The sequence below is a fragment of the Melanostigma gelatinosum genome (genome assembly GCF_949748355.1).
Source record: "Melanostigma gelatinosum genome assembly, chromosome: 12".
Taxonomy (NCBI): Eukaryota; Metazoa; Chordata; class Actinopteri; order Perciformes; family Zoarcidae; genus Melanostigma; species Melanostigma gelatinosum.
The window spans coordinates 14,240,687-14,251,214 of record NC_136645.1 but is presented as its reverse complement, the minus strand read 5'-3'; positions in this window follow the sequence as shown (position 1 = coordinate 14,251,214).

Sequence of the window (10,528 nt, the reverse complement as noted above, 5' to 3'; positions counted from 1 at the left end):
ACAACGCACCGTTTTGTTAGTTTTTTACAACCGCCAAAAAACACATTAGATGACGTCGTTATTCCGCGACGATTACAACCTAAACAGAAAACATTGCATTGGTGTTGGCTAAGCCGACAGTGGAACCCTCGAAATCCACACCTCTGAGTGAGGAAGAGGAACAATTTAACACACCATCTTGGCATTGTCTTTTTAGTGGCGAGTTGGAAACAGCTGCGTCTTACGTGATGAACTGTGCGTTGTCGTGTTTGGTCCTCGGCAGCAGGCTCCGCTTACGCCACTCGAGGAAGCGACTGAGGGTGAGCTCAGGGTTAGTGCTGACCTCCACCTGATCTTTGTACGACCAGATATCCAGACCGACCAGCATCACGCGAACACCCACGGGGCGATACAGCTGAAACAGAGCAGCATGCAAGCACACACTGGAGAGTGGAAATGAACCCAAAACTGAATGAACTGTCAAGTAATGTGTTGAACACGGTGGATGTTTTGCGAAATCGTGATGCCTCTACACAGCAAAGCCCGGGTTATCAGGAGTTAGAACAAGTCGCGCATAAGGTTGTACCTGTTAAACAGACATGCTTCTGTGGTCAAGAACCCTCTGTTGCACTGACGTGTACGGTGGGGCACACACACGCACACACACACATACACACACACACACACACACACACACCCAGGCGTGCTTCTCGGTTCATGAGAAGTGCAAGGCTGAGCCAGCAAGTTCACACAAAGAACGAAGATGGAGGCTTAGAATTGCCCGGGAGATGAAGGGGGCAGATTGCACTTACGATTCACCCGGGATGCCGGGGGCAGAGGCACCCGAACACGTTTTGGCCATTAAAATAGTTAATCATTATTCTAGAGAATAGTAGGGAACTTCCAGACAAAGTCACAAGACCGAGTCAGCAGTTCTAGGAAGCTGGTAGGGCGTTAAGGTCATTAGTTAGGCCCCGGGGTACATATAAATAAACTTACCCTTGACAGTGAAGTCACTGAAAATGCTGACGGGGTACATATGAATAAACATACCCTTGACCGTAAGGTCACTGAAAATGCTGACGGGTTCATATGAAGACAAAAGCATACCCGGCTTTCAAAGATTACGCTGGAGTAAGGGGTTTTTGGTGTAATCAATCAAGTAATGTTTGAAATTCAGTTTGAAGATATGTTTGATGTGATGTGTAGGAATCCGTTTGAAGTCAGAGATCTGAGCCCCGGACGAGTATAAATAGGGGCAGTTTGAAACAGCAGAGGAGTTGTGAGGAGCTGTGCGGAGTGGTGCGGAGTCGTGTGAGCGGTCGTGTGAGGAGTCTCGAACCCCGTGCGGGCTTCTGCCTGCACGGAGGTAAACTTTAACTTCTTGCAGACCTCCGGACTTTGAGAGTCAGAGTTTTAAGAATACTTAGAAGATTTTTTGAAGTCGAGTCAGGGGAGAAGCTCACTCTGTCTATTCCTGCGCTGGGTGAATCATTAACTTTTTCCTCCGTAGACTACATTGCCAGCCAGTCTGCTGGCTGAGTCTGAGTTTTTTAAAGATCATTTGACTCTGAAGGGGTTTTTGAATACTTAAGTGATTTTTCTTACATTTTTCAGTTAACGATTTTTTCTCTGTATTTTGGACCAAGAGATTACACTTTGATTTAAATGCAAATAAATAAATAACGAATCGGTTTCTTCGACCAAATCCTTTTCTTCATATTTTCTTGAGAGGCCAGCCCAGAGAGGGGTTACGCCTCAGCAGATCCCCTTCAGCCCCTGAGGTAAGTTGTGTTTGATCCAGCTCGGTACACTACTGATTGCATTCTTTACATGCACAAACCACACTGATACTTATTCAAATAATAAAAAATAAATAAATTAATTAATTTTTCAATTTCTTTTTATTATCGAATAAAATAATTAAAAATCGTGAGGGGTCACCCCCCAGATCACGTAACAAATGCTATAAATCACAGAACCAATCATTGATAATGCTGTCACATGAAACCACTGGGCCTAGTGCAGTCTGATGATGCATTCATGCTGGACTCTTCTCTTTCAGAGTGTGCAAAGAGGATCGGGAGATATGTGTGAAACATAACAGCTTAGGTGGGAAGATTCGCAGTTAAAGTTAGATTTTCACAGTGAGAGAACTACCTGTTGACTACCTGTTTCAACCTGTCCTTTCTAGACTGAGGCGTGCTATCTCACAGCCGATTAAGTTTTATACAATCGTGAAGGATATTGTTAGCTGCCGTTGCCCTCGCCCTTCGGTATGCCATATGAAAGCACAGATCAGGAGCACGCTGGCTTTCTGAAGCATGTATGCCCTCTCAAACAATCTCGTCTCTTATTATACCGGCTGTACAATCGATGCATGAAGAAGTTTTTTCATAGATCGTTGGGCTGGGCCAGTCATCTGGTCCAAGATTCATTTTCACATAATGACCAGGGTAGAAATCGTGTAGAAATCAAAACATAAAAATCTGAAAAGGCTCTCTCCTTCCTTAACTAGAATATTCAACTTAAAAGTTTGAAAAAGTTTTAAAACCAAAAATAAATACTCAGTTTGTAATAACTGCATAAAACACTCAAACGATGTGTATATAATCCCTACTTAATATAAAGGATAAGATCGTAAAAAATATAAAATAAGAAATTAACAAAATGTCCTCGCAGGAGAAACTGAAAAATCAGAGAAGCTCGTGTAAAATATACGGCTGATAAGAATGGAACTGGTAAAGTAACAAACAAAAAATGATATACTTTTAAAGGATTAAAGACCCTAACTATATTTAGAGAAACTCGGAAAAGAAACAGAGCCGCTCCTATATAGTTCAAGTGTAAGGTGATTTTGGAGTTCACCTGAATGCCAATAGATGGCTGTCCAGGCTCATTCTAGGCCAAATCTTGTCCCCTGAGCAGCTGATGATCCAGACGGCTTGTGGAATGTAAAGTGTGAGGTCACAGAAGTCAATATGAGGCCCATGCTTGATGGGATACTGGCTTGCCTTTTTTCTTTTTCTTTTTTCCTGGCGTAGCTGTCTTGAAGCCATCAACCATCGTTCACTGTTGACCCCGTGACTTCACTTTGTGTTGGATGTGTTCTAAGGTTAGGAAGAGGAACTCGATTTTGTTTCAAAAAACCTATTGACCTTGTCGTGTCCCTCATGTCGTAATCCCTCATGCACATTGGTCCCTATTTGAGAGGCTTATTCAAGGAGGACCTCAGTGAGTGCATCATTCCCTCTCCACCCTGGAGGAAAGATAGGGGACGGTTCAGCCATTTTCAGACTGGCTTGGGCCATTTAGTCCACTTGTCGTGGGCGAGCGGTTCGCTCTTTTCCTTAGTGAAGTCTCTTTGCTTCCATTATTCTAGCTCATTCTGAGCTGCCTTGAAAGAAGGAAAGCAAGGGGAGGGGGGGGGCTGCCCCTCCTCCCCTGCTCGCTCCCTCTCCTCTGAGCAAGGAGGGGCCGTTTTTGACTATTTTGACTTTAACCTGAGAGAAACACAATCTGATCCCCTATTTTACACCTCTAGTCTTTTAGGGCCTAATCTCTCTCGAGTCCCTGCTTTTTCTTACTTTGCAGTTAAGACACCTTCCAAAATAGCTGTTACCTGTGACATTGTCATGAGTTCACAAGAGCCCGCCCACGTCAACCAGAGGCAGCGACCAGAGCAGCCACAGCTGATGACGCAGGACCGAATACTTCCGTTAGATTTTCACAGGAACTTAACCAGCGACATACTTTGCCTCGAAGAACAAAACCTTTGTAATGGAGTACATATTGTTTGCTACTATTTCTTCTACGGGTTTTTTCCTTTTTTTAATCATTCCTTATGGAAGAAGGAGAGCGGAGGGGGCTGCCTACTCTCCCCCGCCCGCTTCCTCTCCTCTGAACAAAAAGGAGAGGGGGAGGAGCTGCCTCCTCTCCTCTGCCTGGTCCCTCTGCTCGGAGCAAGGAGGGGGGCTTTTTAAATTTTTCACCAATAAATATTAACTAAAATCAACACTGTAATACTACCCCACACTATTCAGATTTTAACCTGAGAGAAACGAAATCTGTTCCCTTATTTCACACAGCGAATTTATACATCGTTTTTAGTGTTTTAAACACAGATGTTCTAAACCGATATCTTGTATTCATGGTATATACTGTGCATTCCATACGTTATATTTTACTCTGTAAATTGCTGCTGCTACAAACGAATTCCCCCCTGGGGATGATCCAAGTTTATATCTATCTATCTATTTGGGCATTAAGTACTGTCAGGCGGGTCTACTCCGCCCGTCAGCCCTCTGAGTTTTCGTTGGGTAAATTTCTGGCCAAGTACTCGTTTCATTACTCGTCGGATACAATAGAATGTCTGTGCCTTCCTGATTATATGGTGGGGGAGCACTGGGCTCCGTGGCTCTCCTTAAATCTCCGCAATAACTACCGGTATCAGCGTATTTACGGGGATCTGGACATAATTTCCTCCGCGGTTGCTCAAAGTGAGGGGAAGATACACCCCGTGAGGAGTGTCTTCAATATCGGAACCCCATTCAGTTCCCTCCTCCTCCATTTTCGAAATACTATTATATTAATATATAACAGCAATAAAATCAAAGGTGCAGCGATACCACTGTGATAATATCCTACACTACTTTGATTCTATCATGAGAGAAATTCAATCAGTTCCCCTGTTCCACACGTGTTGGTGTTTCAGAGCCTCATTCTCTCAGGTCTCTGCTAAATACTAGAATCATATACTGATAATACCATCAAGCCCTGCAATAATATAACTGTAATATTATTATGAACAATACATTGACCCTTCTATTATATAACTGTGATATAATCTTCCAATATATTGTCTAGGGAAGGATTTTGCCCTTTTTCGTCTCTTCAGTGCCTGAGTCGTTAATTGCATTGAGTGATCAGCTCAACTAGACTTTCTCTGTGTTACAGCGGTGTGCTATTCTGGACTCCCTGTTTTTAGACGGGGGAGGAAGCTATGCTCTTTTATTTCAAATCGTATGCTTCTCGCCGGGCCTCTATGTCAACAAGCTAGGTATCCTTTAAACCTATGCGCAGCGATCAATATTTCTGTCCACTAAATCACTTAAATGCCCTCCCGTGAAGTGCTTTTAATTCAAGGGTTTCCTCTCTACCTGGTTCTAAGTTTTTAACTCTAAGGATCTGTCTTCTTGTCCCATTTTAACTGAACGACTCCTTCTCCTGTGAGAAGGATGGTCAAGTTTTTTAGAGGATTTATTGACTGCCTCGATCCACGGTACCGATTCCTAATAGAGAGAGCAGAACGATAAAATCTTTTCCTTGACTGCCGGTACTGACGGACGAGTGTTACGAACGTCGGTCGAGGATTGTCGAATTTTACTGCTTCTGGCAGAGTTCAATATATCACCTCAGCTTGATTTCGCTGGTTGGATGCATCACTTTTTCTTTATATCCTCGGGAGGATTTTTGTAATTTAACCCGAGAGGGAACCTCTGTTCTTCCTATATTACACGTTCTAGTGTTTCTAGGACCTAATCCCTCCGAGTCCCTGTTCGGGCGCCATGTTACGTGAATATGGGGGGTGACCCCTCACGATTTTTAATTATTTTATTTGATAATAAAAAAAAATTGAAAAATTAATTAATTCAATTTTTTTTTTTTATTATTTCTATTTGAGTTATTAAAACTAGATTCCTTCTGTAAATGTATGCAATTTATCTGGAAATAATTAGTAATAAGCAAATAGGAGGCCTGTCGTGTGAAACGCACAAAAGTTTGAGTAGATTTAGCTCCGTGCCAACATTGATGCGCAGAAGGCAGGAGTTTCTGCTGGCGATAGATCAACCCTTGCGATCCACCAGAGGGACCACGACTCCACGTGACTCGTGCCCGGAGGAGTCGGCCCCTCCCTGTGTGTACCCCTGGTGCCTTAAGATTTGGCTTGAAGGAGGGGACACGCTTTTTAATTCATTCCCTATATGATTTTCACACCTGGCCCTACGGGAGATATTCGGGAGGAAGGGTTCCCGAATTCTCAGTACCTGTTTTTGCCTCGTGCACTGCTCTACTTTAAGAGTGACTTTTACCGGAATTTAAGTTTGCACTAAAATATTCTTCAATTGCCGACACAGACCAGGTCGATGGCTTGCTTGCTGTCCCGTCTGAATCGACCCACAGTAACTCACCTTGATAGTGTAATTCGGTCGCTCAGACTAGCAGTCGGTCTTATAAAAGTATTAACTTTTTCTTTTAATGTACATTGTTCCTTAACCCTTTCGAAATTGATAGGACCCTGCTTTAGAGCCCAAACCGTTATAAAGCTCTTTTAATACGCAAGCGGGCCTCGTCCGGGTGTCATTGCTTCTTGTTCGAGACTCCTCACACGACTGCTCACACGCCTCCGCACAACTCCCCTGCTGTTTCAAACTGCCCCTATTTATACTCGTCCGGGGCTCAGATCTCTGACTTCTTACGGATTTTTAAACATCACATCAAACATATCTTCAAACAGAATTTCAAACATTACTTGATTGATTACACAAAAACCCTTACTCCAGCGTGATCTTTGAAACCCGGGTATGCTTTTGTCTTTATATGTACCCGTCAGCATTTTTAGTGACCTTACTGTCAAGGGTATGTTTATTTATATGTACCCCGGGGCCTAACTAATGACCTTAACGCCCTACCAACTTCCTAGAACTGCTGACTCGGTCTTGTGACTTTGTCTTTGAAGTCTCTACTACCCTAATGTCCGACACCTGTTTAAGTGCCTCTTTTATCTCCGGCCGACATGGTGGGGCCCCCGCCTTCGCCCTCTGCTTGAACTTCTGGCCCTTTTTTGCCCTCGGCGTGAACCGAGAAGCAAGCATGGGTGTGTGTGAGTCTGTGAGACCATCCTACTCTCGTGTGTGTGTGTGTCTGACAACAGAAACATGTCTGTGTGACAGGTGCAATCTTATAAGAGCCTCAGAGTCATATGCCTGATTTAACCAAGGCTTTGCCGGTAGAGACATCACGATTTCGCAAAACATCCACCGTGTTCAACAAAACATCTACCCAAAGTTAAATAACTATCCGAATTGAAGAGTAGAGTGTGTTACCTGATGTGTAGCTGCATCATTAATGAGAGATGGATCTCTCAGCCTCTGAGGGATCACTATTTGGCAATTATTCCTGCAAGTATCGGGGATATTGTATGAGATAAAAAGAAAGAAAGAAAAAGAAAGGAAAAGAAAGAAGAAAAGATAAGTCGTACCCCATGTGGAGAGTAAAATCCAAACAAAAGATCCAGAACATGGCATGTTGCTCTACCGGACGGACTCTGTCATTGTGAGCTTGGCAGTCTGAAGGAAAAAGGCTCTTCAGCACTCCGCCCTCTTTGTTGTGCAATATCCTGAAAATTACCTTTTGAGGTTGACAAACCACATGAGCCACAACCAGAGCCGGTAAAAAAGTTTCACGGTGTCCCCCCCTCCCCCCTTTTTTTGTTACAAAATTAGCGTGAGTTGCTGAGTCCGCCTATAGATTGAGTCACATGATTTCACGGGGATTAAAACGCTCTGATGAACCTTGTTTAGAAAACGTGCACAATTTTGCAGTTTCTTGAAAAAGAAAGTGGGCTGTCCACTCAATTACCCCTCAATCGTTGTTATGAGACTTTAGGTTTATTTGAACGTGTTTCTCTCTGAGACATTGCTTTTTGTATTTACCACCACACAGACACACATTTCTATGACAAATGGAAACTAGAGTAATACTCACGTACAGCTTCATGTAGACAGATTTTACAGGGCAGATTTCTTGTATTCAATTATGGGACTCTCCTTATTGATATAAAAAAAACACCCAGTACCCAATATCAGATGACAGAGACCCACTAAAGCCCGTTAGTGGCATTTGTTGCCACCTACTGGTAAAATGGGAGAATGTATCAGACTCGTTTAAAGGATGTACAGTCTCATATCATAAAGAAAGGCCCACAGCCCAGCATGACAAGGATAGAGTGATGAACCCCCGCTGGATCTTCGTCCTCGGTGTGTGCACCCATCTGGGTTGTGTGCCCATCGCCAACGCTGGAGACTTCAGAGGCTACTACTGTCCGTGCCATGGCTCCCACTACGATGCTTCAGGAAGGATAAGAAAGGGACCTGCTCCTCTAAAGCTGGAGGTTCCCTTCTATGAGTTCACTGAGGAGGACGTAGTCATAGTGGGATGAATACTGGAGCTCTGTCTCAGTTCCTCCCTGTAATATGTATTTTTTAGATGGCTCCGTGTGAGAGTGACATAAAACGCGTGTATTTACTGTTAAAGACATATTTCCAACTCTATGATTGAGCTATTGTCTTCTCCCTCGTAAAAAAGTGAGTTGTTTTTCTTTGATTGATCTGCATCACTTAGCTTGATGTCTTTTGATTCACTGACATTTTATTTGTTGTTTTAATCTCTATAGATTTCTTTCATTCCGCACTATTTTTAGCATTTAGTATTTTCCAAACAGCATTATGTAACACAACGTATGAGGGCCGGGTGTGATCAGGTCCAACCCCTTTGCTGCCGCACCAATCCTGATATATTGTGTTGGAGCTGTGTGATAAAGTCAAAGGTGGGGCCTGTTTCATGGTTACCTAAAGTTGAGCTGGTAAAAGTGCTCATACACATGAACAAGAGGCCTGGGGAGCACAACGATTAGGATAAGATGATGGTACGATCAAGAAAAGCCACCGGCAATCTAAAAAAGTATCGACAAGTTGTGAACACATTCAGGAATGTGTCGGCCTGTTGATCAACTGGAAGGAACTATAGATCGAGATCAGGATGTTGTTGGTTTGTGACTCCAAAGAATGTGTAGATTGCTTTATCTCAGGACCTTTTCATCCTTTTTGAGTTTGTGTCAGACAAGATGACAATTCTATACCAGTAATGGCAGCAGCAAAGAGTGCAAACTGCCAAGTAAGATAAAGAACTATTGAGTCACACTCCAGTCACTGATGGATTTAATGCTGACGAACAAAGTGTGCCATGTACAACTGTACGAACCAGTGAAATACACAAACCTTCTACTTTTTATTGATAAAATCATTTGAATACAACATACTGTGCACAGATGCAGGTAAAACCATCGTCTTAAACTGACATTACCATCAAATCAATCAATATAACCATCAAAACTATTTCAAACTGTACAGTTGGCGCTCATTCAGTGAATACATTTTTAAATTGAAATCAGTGGAGTTGAACCGCAGTTAATCATGTGTAACTTCAGAGGTGACTCATGCTGAAAGCTTTTATCACAAACGGAAACTTTACTGCAACCAGAACAGCTAAAGGGGATTGTTTCCTGTGTGGGTTTTCATGTGTACCTTCAGATCTCTGTTGCACACAAATCTATTACAGCAAACTGATCAGCTGAAAGGTTTTTCTCCTGTGTGGGTTCTCATGTGTCTCTGTAAATGTGAACGCTCGTTAAAAGATTTCTTACAGACTGAGCAGCTGAAAGGTTTTTCTCCTGTGTGGTTTCTCATGTGTCTCTGTAAATGTGAACGATCGTTAAAAGATTTCTTACAGACTGAGCAGCTGAAAGGTTTTTCTCCTGTGTGGGTTCTCATGTGTCTCTGTAAAGTTGAACGCTCGTTAAAAGATTTCTTACAGACTGAGCAGCTGAAAGGTTTTTCTCCTGTGTGGGTTTTCATGTGTATCTGTAAAGTTCCACGCCCGTTAAAAGATTTCTTACAGACTGAGCAGCTGAAAGGATTTTCTCCTGTGTGGGTTCTCATGTGTCTCTGTAAAGTTGAACGATCGTTAAAAGATTTCTTACAGACTGAGCAGCTGAAAGGTTTTTCTCCTGTGTGGGTTCTCATGTGTGTCTGTAAATTTGAACGCCTGTTAAAAGATTTCTTACAGACTGAGCAGCTGAAAGGCTTTTCTCCTGTGTGGGTTCTCATGTGTCTCTGTAAAGTTGAACGATCGTTAAAAGATTTCTTACAGACTGAGCAGCTGAAAGGTTTTTCTCCTCTGTGGGTTCTCATGTGTATCTGTAAAGTTGAACTCTGGTTAAAAGATTTCTTACAGACTGAGCAGCTGAAAGGCTTTTCTCCTGTGTGGGTTCTCATGTGTATCTTCAGAGTTCCACTCTTGCCAAATGTTTTCTCACACTCAGAGCATCTAAAATGTTTTTCACCAGCGCTACATCTTGAATCACTGACACGGACTTCATCAGGTTTCACATAGTTTAAACCTGACTGAGGTTCTCTGGTCTTCTTCCCATCACCACCCTCATCAGTGTCAGAAGACTCTCCAGTCTTCTCATCAGTATCTGGTTCTGGATGTCTATCTGGATCCAAGTTCCTGTCTGGTTCTGGTCCTCCACAGTCTTCTCCATCAGCTTCTGTTCTCATCTGTTTAGTTTGTCTTTGATGAAGCTGTGAGGACTGAGCTTCCTCTTCTTCATCTTCACTCTTCACAGGAGTGAATGAGAACTTGACATCAGCCTCCTCCAGACCGTGAAGCTGCTCTCCTTCCTGACTGGTGCAGAGTTCCTCCTGTT